Source organism: Euprymna scolopes, chromosome 2 (genome assembly GCF_053919585.1).
Source record: "Euprymna scolopes isolate OS-2025 chromosome 2, ASM5391958v1, whole genome shotgun sequence".
NCBI lineage: Eukaryota > Metazoa > Mollusca > Cephalopoda > Sepiida > Sepiolidae > Euprymna > Euprymna scolopes.
The window spans coordinates 200004741-200017240 of NC_136483.1; the positions used below are offsets into that span (position 1 = coordinate 200004741).

The 12500-nt window shown below is 32.8% G+C and overlaps 1 protein-coding gene across 1 annotated transcript in view; it reads left to right on the plus strand.

Annotated features, from left to right (window-relative positions):
• Positions 1 to 80: 80 nt before the first annotated feature.
• The window catches only part of LOC145241623 (uncharacterized), a 79710-nt gene continuing 67290 nt past the window's right edge, over positions 81 to 12500 (plus strand). The window contains exon 1 of the mRNA XM_080104708.1: positions 81 to 478. The gene's annotated coding sequence lies outside the window, so the exon portion shown is untranslated. The remainder of the gene's footprint in view (positions 479 to 12500) is intronic.

Sequence of the window (12500 nt, forward strand, 5' to 3'; positions counted from 1 at the left end):
TATATATATATATATATATATATATATATATATATATATATATATATTCTTTAAGTTTTTCACAGCGTATTGGGCGAATAGGGAGCGTCCACGATGGAATAACAAAAATGTCGTCTGCTCTTCTCAACTCCAATAGTCGACACCTTCTTTTCAGATTGTATGTCTTATCTATATAAAACTAAACCAGTTTTTCTTTCGTTTCTATTTCTATTAATTCGTTACGTTTCATATCGTTATTGTCATTCGTTATATCCGCCAATCAGCCTCACATCAAAAAGTCGACCTAACAACAATAAAACCCGACGGAGACAAGTTTTAGTTTTGTTTCTACTCCCACATTAAAAACCGACCTTGGTGTCTAACTCTGTCCTCGTGGGGAAGCAAAAAAAAAAAAAAAAATAGGAACAACAATAAAACTCGGAACGACGCCATTTTTACCAATGATTTACGTAGACAGAGCCACATCAATCGTGAAAAGGTAAGTGCACACATTTATTTATTTATTTATTTATTTATTTATTCACTTCTCGGTTCTTGTATATATACAGGGACATGATAAAATTAATTACAGAATGAAGAACACATCAATCACAATACTTGATTTTAGACTAATCTTTTTTTTTCCTTTAACAACTACAAAATATTTTTTCTCAACCTGCACGCCAAAATATTTTTTCTCAAACTGCACGCCTGTGGAACTCTGTTCCGTCTGCCTGCTTCCCACCGGACTACAACTTGGATGTCTTCAAGTTCAACGTTAACAAATTCCTAATAAACCGCCCCCTTAAGTAAACACTTCATCAAATCTCCACACTAACGTAATGTACTTGCAATAACCCTTATCCCTGAGTGGCTTCCGGGCCTTGATAAGTGGTGATCACTGTGTAAAAACAAAACCACCGATTGCTAATGACACATAACACCCTACCTGAGAGCTCATCGTTTAATCTTATCAGCTTAACATTCACAGGCAACATGAATTCGAACAAATACATTGAGGACATCCCCAAGACTGCTGCAAAGAAGGTGGGCTCCCTTTACCGTGCTAGAAAATAACTCACACCAGAGGGTATCATATATCTCTACAAAGCCACCATTCATTCATGCATAAAGTATTGTTATCATATATTGCTTGCTTAATCCATCACTAGCGTCTCCCACTTGGACAGGATCCCAAAAATTTTCCAATTTAACAGGTCCCCGCACTATCAGCTAAGCTCCAAACTCTGTCTCATCGCCGCATGTTTGCATTCCTGTGTCTATTTTACAAGTACTTTAATAGAATGTGCTCAGGTAAACTCACAGGGCTTGTATATCCCCGCAACGCACATAGTTCCAATCAACCCGACAAGCAGCAAAATTCCACACCTTTATTGTTGAGGTCTTTCGCTTCCGGAAATCCTCATCTTGTTGCTCAGCTCCCCACAATCTCCTGTCCGACACGATCCCAAATAGCACATTACGACCAAGAAAAAATTAATTCAAACCAGAAATTATTTTTCTGGTTGGTATTTTAAAGTTTTCAAAATGACTTCCGAATTTCGAAATTTCACAATAGCAACATGTCGGCCATATTTTTTTTTATTTCTACGTCTGGCCGCGTAGGTGGGTTTTCTGTGAGCTTTTTGATAATTATACGGTGAATTATTATTATTTTATTAAATGAATATTCATTGAAATAAAATAAAAAATGCAACAACCGATATAAAAATAAATTTTTAAACCAAAATGCATTCATATGAATTTAATTTCATAATACTTTTTTAAACATGGGATTCCATAAGTTAAATGGTTTATTCGTAAATAAGACAACCAGTTTATTGCTTTATTAATAGTTGGGAAAAAGAATTGACTTCGTGACTCTTCGAAAAGTTTCATGAATTCCAAGATTGGAAACTTTTTGCATTCGATATTTTTTTTTTTTAAATAGAAATGAAAAGAGAGTTAATTTTGCAATTCCTTTTATTGTTAAACAATTTAGAAGAAACAGATAAACTGTTTTAAAACAGATAAATTGTTTTAAAACAGTTTATCACGTTAAGACGCGAAAAAAGAATTCGAAAATAATAAGTATTTCAACTTAAAAATAGAAAAAAGAAAATTCTTTTTTTTTTTCGCATCTTAGCGTGTTTTGAAACAGTTAGCCTGTTTCTTCTATATTTTTCATTTTTATTCCAATATACCTGTACGAGTCGACACATTTTCAACTTTAAACTATCCGTTTAAATTAATAATTTAAATACCGGAATGAGAGATTAATAATTGTGAAATTATTAATCAAGTTTCCATAAAGGAAAACATAATAAAATCAAATTAATATGTGCGATCGTTTCGGAAATGATATCCCTTTATTCATCCGATATTTACAAATGAAACGATCGAGAAATAACACCAAATTTTAACCAGTTTATTGAAGTAAATATTATTTGTGAACGTAGAATAAAACATTTAAAAAATTAAGTGGCATTTAATTCGTTTGTTTATATGATTAATATTAGATATATTTTCAATTATATTTGTTATGATATAATGTCTATGTGATAAATATATCATATATAGTTTTAGTAATTTAGAACTGTTTTAAAGCTTCACCGCTCACTCATTTTTCGACCAAATTTCAAACAATTATTACAGTTTATAGATCACTTTCTCAGCTTATTGTGAAAAAAAAAAAATCAATTTTCGTTGAGTAAAACAAAAGTTATGATGAATTTACTGTTGTTCAAAATCATTAAAAAAGACATAAAGAGGTGAGCGACGTTTTTGATGACTGTTTTCCATATCAACCACGTCGCTTCAGCGACTACTGTTGCTACCAATTCACCGCTCTCGCAAAAATAGAAGTAACAAGTGAAATAGAGAAAATGAAAGCATGACAAGGGGATAAATGGGGGTATTTTATTGAAAGCAGACGAGTGCCGTGCATTGTTATTACATATGTGTATATTATGTTTATGGGGCAAAAAAATAAGACTGAAATTAAACAAAGAACAAGTGAATTTACTGGAAACCTGGAAAAATCATGCATTACAACAGAAAAATGCGAACATGAAAAGTAATATGGTTAAGCTTAAACATGGAAAAGTAAAGAATTTTTTAAATTCAATTTATAACATTATATAATCAATTCTTAATGCTGCAATGTTTCAAGTTATAAATTTATTGTCTTTTTTTACTAGAATATCTTGTCCTTTTTTCCAGTTTTAACAACAAGTCCTTTACTTTTCCATGTTTAAGCTTAACCATATTATTTTTCATGCTCTCATTTTTCGATTGAAATATATATATATATATATATATATGTGTGTGTGTGTGTGTGTGTGTTCACATACACTTTTTTACACTTTTTCATGATGAAGCTAGAACCTAGAATTAGATGAATTCGAGCAATTGCATCGACAACGGACAACGCCAGACCCAAAGTTGGTTTCGATGTATTGCATCTCATCAGTGACGTGCTCCGACATAGGCGCGAACCCAGGTCGTCGCACGCATGAAGTGTGCAATATTGACAACCTAGCCGTATGGACTACGGCTATGCCTCGATTTTAATTTTTATATTTTATCTAGTTCTACATTCTACTATGTGACAAGTCACGCGTCATATACAACTAAGATAGTTACTGCTGGTATGCAAACATTAACGAAAATTAGCCGACTCCCCAGATACGATTTCGGAACAACCTATTTGTTGAGGGATGCAATTGCTCGATTCCATCTAATTCTGGGTTCTAACTTTATCATGAAAAAAGTATATGTGAACGGGTATTTATATATCCATCTATAATCTCCTCTTAATGTCTAATATATGTAGAAAAAGCGGTTCATCCTTCATAGCGACGTGATGTCCCTCAACAAATAGGTTGTACCGTAATCGTAATACATGAAAAAAAAAAAAAAAGGCTTAACTAAAATTGTTAAATAGAAATAGACTCAGCACTTGCATAAGCCGATTTCGCAAAAGTCTTCAATTTTAAAACAAAATTTAACTACATAAGGATGAAAAGAGAAAAACTTAACTAAAAATTATTAAATAGAAAACGGGGATCATCAGCTGCTTACCGTGTAGCTGTTTACTGTTTCGGAGATTTAAAAACAGGACAGCTGTTAAATAAATTGCTCTTCAGTGGATAATATTATATATATATATATATATATATATATATATATATATATATATATATATATATATATATATATATATATATATATATATATATAAAGTGCTATATATCTGTCTGTCTCCATATTTTCAAACTTTATCTCCTCCGAAACTAAAAGTCGCTAAGCGGTGCTAAGGGCCTCAAATGATTGGATTTTTACGGACTGTTCTTTTATTCTTTGGGTAAAATAGATTTTAAGGGGTCAAAAACTGGTCAAATTTAAAAAAAAAAAATCGTTATACATTCTGTACATTAATCTGAGTTTATTTTTTATTTTTAATCACTTTATATGCGTGTCATGTTTGTACTGTTGTAATGTCACCCGGTTTGATTGCTACAGTTTCGGTTTCGATTCGAGCTGATGGCACCCAAATACTTTTTTTTTACTTTTGAAATCACGACTATAATAATATTTCCGAAATCTGGACAAACTAAAATATCATATTTAAGTGTATTTTACACCTAGGCAAAGCTGGGCGCTCCCTCGCTAGTATATATATATATATATATATATATATATATATATATATATATATTAGCAGATGTAACCGCTGTTGACTCAGTTCAGAAAGAGCTTTCAAAAAATGGACCCTGAAGTATGATAGTATGAAAGGTTATAAAAAGGGAGTATTTGTGTAAAGAAATAACTTCAAATTTTGGATATGGAAACCAAGGCAAATTATGATGGAAAAAAAAAGTAATATTTTACAGAAATATATATTTTTAATATCAACTTTATTGTCTTTTGTAGCTGAGAAATGACCAAATATACATGTTTTTAGAAAAGCAGAGAAAACTGAGATTTTATTATCCGCGCCCATTAATCCATTTCAATTTCTCAATTGCAAAGAGAATGTAAAAACAATATAATATTTGCCAACTGTTTGATCATTAGAAATGAAAGTGAAGTCTGTCCTAGCATTTCATGAAGAAGGAGTCTCAAAAAGAAACATTCATGGTGACATGGGGGCACTGAGTAAACTTTTCCAATTATAGTGTCAAATTTCACACCTGGATAATCTTCTCATTTTCTCCTCTGCTTGTGTTGTTACCCCATAAGATGAAACCTGATGATAATTAATGAGTTTTTTTTTTTTTTTTTTTTTTTTTGCAAAACGACCTTGTTCAAACAATTTAAAAAATACAGTAATAGTTGTATTTTGGGGTTTACAGCAACTTGGCCAGAATTTTCGTTTGTGAAATAAACCCTCTGACACTTTTCAAGATGAACTGCAAGCTGTTGGATTGGAGGATGCCTTTTATGAATAAGAACCCCAAAATACGCCCAAATGCTTCATTAATGCCGATATATTTAACAGGTTGATATAGAGTAACTTCATCAGTAACATTTTTTGTAAAGAAAACATGGCTGCATCAGATGTCTTATCTATGTATTTGTAAACATATTGGATAGCTTTCATAGAACTGCAAAATTCAACATTTATGTGAGCATTGCATGTCTTTGAAAGTAAGAGAGAGTAAGGTACAATCCACCTATTGTGAACTTCATGTCAGCCAACCATAGTTTTAAAGCCAACATCTTCAGGTGATTTTTTCCTATAAGACGGCTAACCATCCTCACTAAACTGATTTTCAAGTGGATAGTTTTAGGATATTGTTTTGTACATTTGACCATCAACCATGCAAAGTGAATTTCTATTGATATTACCACAAGTCCCATACACCATGTGACTCTTTACTATTTCAAATAAGGTTGGATCAGTTTGGATATCAGTTAACTTAGCTGATATAATGGAATCAATTTGATTGGAGTTGATTTTTTCTGGTAAGCCACAATAATATATACACATTTCTTTCTTGCGCCTCAATTGTGTACATGTAGCAATGTAATATGTTATCACTGGTTTATGTTTATATATATATATATATATATATATATATGTGTGTGTGTGTGTGTGTGTGTGTGTGTGTGTGTGTGTGTGAAGTCATCGACATACAGTCCTGTTTCGTTGTATCACAACTCATCAGTGCCGCTAGACTAGCACCTCTCTCAAGCCGAGGATGGAACCTAGAGCCATCGCGTTGACAGTCAGCAGTTCTACCAATCGACCCACGGGAGCGGCGCCCGTAAATAATCTCGCCAAATGTCTATTTAAACAAACATCCGTCCACCACTTTTTACAGTGCTCTTACCGCTTTGTTTATAAACAAAGAGTGAGCGTCGCATTTTTCAGCCAATTAAGTAGCGGGTGAGATTGCTTATGACAGTGCTCTACCCAAAAGGATTTTACCGTCATTGGATAATCTACCTTTCACCAGATTATCCATTCACGTGAAATCATCTTTTTCTTCACCATATTCCCTCTGCTTCACTTTCTGTTATCAAGTAACATCTTTGACTTACTTGCAGTTTCATCGAATATTTTTGTATGCAAAATCCGATCCCGCGTTTTGCTAATTCCTACCCTCTAATGAGAAGGAAAGTATTTCTTCGAAACGTCGCGGATTAAGGATTATCCACTTATTAAGTGTTTCGTTTCAGATTAAATATGTTTTTAACCCTTTTTTCAAAGTGTTTTTTTAACATGTTTTATCAACTATTTGCTCTTATATATGTATGTATATATATATATATGTATATATATATGTGTGGGTGTATATGTCTATATATGCATATATATATATATATATATATATATATATATATATAACTACTTCATTTACTCACATAAAATTAATATACGAAAGTATAAATTTATGCGTAAACTTTAAGTATTTACTTCAAAAGTGCTCAATACGTAGGTAGAGCTAGTTAGTAAGTTATAAAATATATATGGCGATTAAGCTTAATCGCCATATATATTTTTTAACTTACTATATATATATATATATATATGCACACACACACACACACACACACTCACACACATAGATTTAATAAAATATGTTGAGAAACACTTTAGCAAGAGTCAAACACATTTATTTATCAGAAAGGAAACACAAATAGAGGTGAAAGTCCTTAATCTGAAGAGTTTCGAAGAAATACTTTCCTTCTCGTCAGAGGGGAGGAGTTCGCAAAATGCATAAAGAAATTTTGATTATAAAGTATTTAAAGAAACTAAGTATTAAAAGGATCATATTAGCGTGAAAGTAAAATGTAAACTAAATAAAAAATGGTTTTAACCATGGTGGTTGGGTCCAAAATCAGGTATATCTGAGAAAATGGTATATATATATATATATATACCATTTTCTCAGATATATATATGACGGATGTTTATTTAAATAGACGTTCGGACAATTTAATTTCGGCCACCGATTCCGTAGTCAGGGGGTAGGACTGCCAACTGTCATCACGACGGTTCTAGGTTCGATCCTCGGCTTGGGAGAGGTGTTAGTCTAGCGGCACTGATGAGTTGTGAAACAACGAAACAGGTCTGTATGTCGATGACTAAAATATATTTTATAAAGCTCCCCTTTGGTAGAGCACTCTCGTAAATTATCTTACTCGCTACTTAATTTAGCTGAAATAATGCGAAGCTCGCGATTTGTTTACAAACAAACGTTTGAGCCCTCTACGAGTAGCGGACGGATGTTTATTTAAATAGACGTTCGGACAATTTAATTTCGGCCACCGATTCCGTAGTCAGGGGGTAGGACTGCCGACTGTCATCACGACGGTTCTAGGTTCGATCCTCGGCTTGGGAGAGGTGTTAGTCTAGCGGCACTGATGAGTTGTGAAACAACGAAACAGGTCTGTATGTCGATGACTAAAATATATTTTATAAAGCTCCCCTTTGGTAGAGCACTCTCGTAAATTATCTTACTCGCTACTTAATTTAGCTGAAATAATGCGAAGCTCGCGATTTGTTTACAAACAAACGTTTGAGCCCTCTACGAGTAGCGGACGGATGTTTATTTAAATAGACGTTCGGATAATTTAATTTCGGCCACCGATTCCGTAGTCAGGGGGTAGGACTGCCGACTGTCATCACGACGGTTCTAGGTTCGATCCTCGGCTTGGGAGAGGTGTTAGTCTAGCGGCACTGATGAGTTGTGAAACAACGAAACAGGTCTGTATGTCGATGACTAAAATATATTTTATAAAGCTCCCCTTTGGTAGAGCACTCTCGTAAATTATCTTACTCGCTACTTAATTTAGCTGAAATAATGCGAAGCTCGCGATTTGTTTACAAACAAACGTTTGAGCCCTCTACGAGTAGCGGACGGATGTTTATTTAAATAGACGTTCGGACAATTTAATTTCGGCCACCGATTCCGTAGTCAGGGGGTAGGACTGCCGACTGTCATCACGACGGTTCTAGGTTCGATCCTCGGCTTGGGAGAGGTGTTAGTCTAGCGGCACTGATGAGTTGTGAAACAACGAAACAGGTCTGTATGTCGATGACTAAAATATATTTTATATATATATATATATATATATATATATATATATGTATATATATATATATATATATATGTATATATATATATATATATATATATATATATATATAAGTATGTGTGTGTGTGTGTGTGTGTGTAAATAGAAGAAATGTGTATATATATATATATATATATATATATATATATATATATATATATATATATATAAGTAAATTCTTGGTACAGCAAAATGGAGGAAGGAGAAATTTCAGAGGAAACATAATTAATTTAAATACCAAAAAACAAAAAACGGGCAGGTGAAATTATTAAAATTTTCCTTAAGGCCTTATCGTCTGACCCTCTAAGAGGAAACGTCAGAATGATAAATTAAAAACTAAGAAACGAATGAGGAAAGAAGGGAATTTGGTTTCAGTTGGAAGAACAGTGAAAAAAAAAAAAAAAAAATCTCACTGTTCAAGTGGTTTTAAATCAATAAATATCTCCAACTGATGTTTCAAAATCTTTTGTCTACACAGGCTAGGTCGAGAGTTGTTAATGACTAACGCCTCAATGATATTGAGATGATAGTTCGACCTCGCACTGTATAAAACAGAAAACCACCCATCGGAATATTGATCAGAACACCTATTTATACTCATCAGGTGATTACCAATGGCGGACTCATGAGCTTGGGAGTGCCCAGATGTTCTCGAAACCTGGTGTAGTCGAATATCCCGAGGGATATGTTGGGATATTCTCATTTCTAATCTTTGGGATGTTTTGCCAACGTAGTCAGCTCCACACTGACAAACAAATTTATAAACAACAGAATTCTTTTGAATGATTGGCAAAACATCTTTACGAAAAGAAGAGAAAAAGGTTCGAGTTGTGTAAACTACTCTAAGCATAGTAGCTGGAAAACAACGTTGAGTAGCAGAAGAAATCCTTTTAACAATATGAAGGCCAACAGGACCTAACCATGGTAATTTTAAATAAATGGGACAACGTGATGGACCAATACGTTTAACGCTATTAAATGTAGTAATTTTACGTTCAATAGTAGTTTTTATTATATTTATGGGATATCCATTGCTAAGAAAAATATTTGTGATTTCACCAAGTTCCGTATCAAGACGGTTTGGTGAACAAATCATAAGTGCACGATGCGTAAGAGCGCTAATGAGGTTTATTTTTCTAGACTGAGGGGCAAAGGAAAACCAATTAAGATAGAGCCCTGTAAATGTAGGATTTCTATATACAGAGGTCTCAAACGTAGAACCAACTTTAGAAACGCGAACATCGAGGAATGGGAGAGAGCCACAGTCCTCGACCTCCATAGTAAATTGTAACGATGGATGCAGGTTGCAAAGAAGACGAAGAAACTGTTCAGCTTCACTCCGTGAGTTAAAGCATGCAAAAGTGTCATCAACGTAGCGTGTATAGAATGTTGGCTTAGTAATTTTGGAAAATAATTCGTTTTCCAAAAATCCAACGAAAATGTTGGCTAGCGAAGGATCAAGAGGGCTACCCATAGATATCCCGTCAATTTGCCGGTACATAATGTTGTTGAAACTAAAGGAGACTGATTTAGTAGCAAGTTCCATCAGTTCAACGAAAATTCGTTCAGGAAATTGTGGAGATTTTGAGGGGCCACGGTATAGATAGTCAGCACAAATACCAATGGTTTCATCCAAAGGTATATTAGTAAAAAGACTATTAATGTCAAAGGCAGCCAAGAACTCGATATTTTTAGATAAAGATAATTTTTGTATCTGAGACACGAATTGAAAAGAATCCGAGATACAATGGACCGAATAAAAAGAAAGCACAGGTTTAAGAAGATCAACCAACCATTTCCCAAGTTCGTGTTGTGCAGAACCCAACATAGATAAAATGGGTCGCAGAGGAATGTTAGGTTTATGAACCTTGGGTAAACCGTACATTCTAGGCCTTTGAGAGCCAATGGGTCGGATTCTATCATAAATCTCCTTAGAAATAAACCCGCTTTTATAAAGTTGAAGAAATCTTTTCTGGATTTTTATTTCCATACGAAAAGTGTCATCATGGCTTAAATCACCCAACCGGAGAAATTTATTTTTATCGTCCAAGATTTGTAACATTTTGGAGATATAATCCGTTTTGTTAAGTATAACAACGCCCGATCCTTTATCCGGGCGAGAAAGATAAATATCGGGATTAGACCTAATTAATTTTGCCACTTCAAAATGATTTTTCTGCCAAGCAAAATCACTAGATTTAGTATTTATGGCAGAAAACCTCCGACCTAATTCACCCAACTGAATTTTAACACTAGTTAATTTATCAGTAGAGATAGGCGAATGGTGTTTTAATTGAGTATATAATAATTCAATTTCACTAAATATTGAAATTTTATCAACATTTTATCAACACTGTTCTTCCAACTGAAACCAAATTCCCTTCTTTCCTCATTCGTTTCTTAGTTTTTAATTTATCATTCTGACGTTTCCTCTTAGAGGGTCAGACGATAAGGCCTTAAGGAAAATTTTAATAATTTCACCTGCCCGTTTTTTGTTTTTTGGTATTTAAATTAATTATGTTTCCTCTGAAATATATATATATATATATATATATATATATATATATATATATATATATATATATATATATATATATATATATATATGTTTTAATTTTCTCATCAGTTTATTTAAGCTGGGGGATGGGTCATTCTATCAGATGCCAAACATTTACCCGCTGACTCAGATATTCCAACTGAGAGATCTTTTTAAGATTTTGACCGTCCCTTTTAAGTGCAATTTTTTAAATTTCTTTTGCACTTGGTTCACCGGGTATATTTGCCAGGTAGTTTTTGAAATCCTTTTTCGCAGGTCCAGCTGCTCCTATAACTAATGGAATGATAGCTATCTTCTTAAGATTCCAGTTTCTTTTCATGTCGTACATTTTATTATCTTTTCCCTTTCTTAGCTCTGTTTGACCCGTCATTATTGGGAACACTGACTTCCACGAAGGTTGCTTCTTTCTCTTTCTTGTCCCATATCACTATATATATATCACTATATATATATATATATATATCATTGCAAGAAAGTCTTCAAATGAAGACGAAACGTTGATGAACATATAATTTACTTTATCTTATCGGGATGGTTAATTTGAAGAGAATAAAATAATAAACACAATATTTGGAAATAATATACTTGTCGCGTTTGTAATGTGAAAAGGATGTCTGCAAAATGTCGTTGACATTCAAAGTGTATATAGCGTTGAATTAAAAAGTGAAATGTTTTTAAAGCCATATAACCGTTAGACTTTTTAAAGATATGATGCATTTTATTTTCGTTATAATTCAAATGTTGGATGTGTAATAGAAATAAAATGTGTGATTCTTGGTTTTTATTTTTCATTGATTGATTATATAGATTAATTATTATATTATTATTTTCTGTGGTGTAAATAATTTAACCGTTTTCTAAAATTAAGTTCTGTTCTTTTAATATAAGTGTATTGATTTAAGGAGATAGATTGTAGAAACCTTCACATTTTGTATTATAGGAATTAGTTTTGTATTATAGGAATTAGTTTTGTATTATAGGAATTACTAGGTTGTTTAAAGTGTTGCAAACTATTATTGGCGTGTGTAAGTCAAAGAAGATGTCTGTTTATGAAAGAAGTAGCTGGTGTTTATGATTTTTTTTTCTTATTAATTCTGGAAAATATTTGTATGGCTTTTTTCTTTGCATTTAATAAGCATGTAGTATATTACAATGTTTGCAAAGATTTTGTGATGCATTTGAATTCTTAATCTAGATATTCTAGACTATAAAATTGAACGCACGAATGAAGAAACCGATTATCATATATGTTTTTATTTTGTAATTATGGTGTGAGTAGAAATGTATGTAATCATTTTTGTGTGTAGTTTTGAACTTTGTAGAATAGTTTATTATTGGATTTTATAACAAGTACGTCTAGAAATGGTTCAGTTGT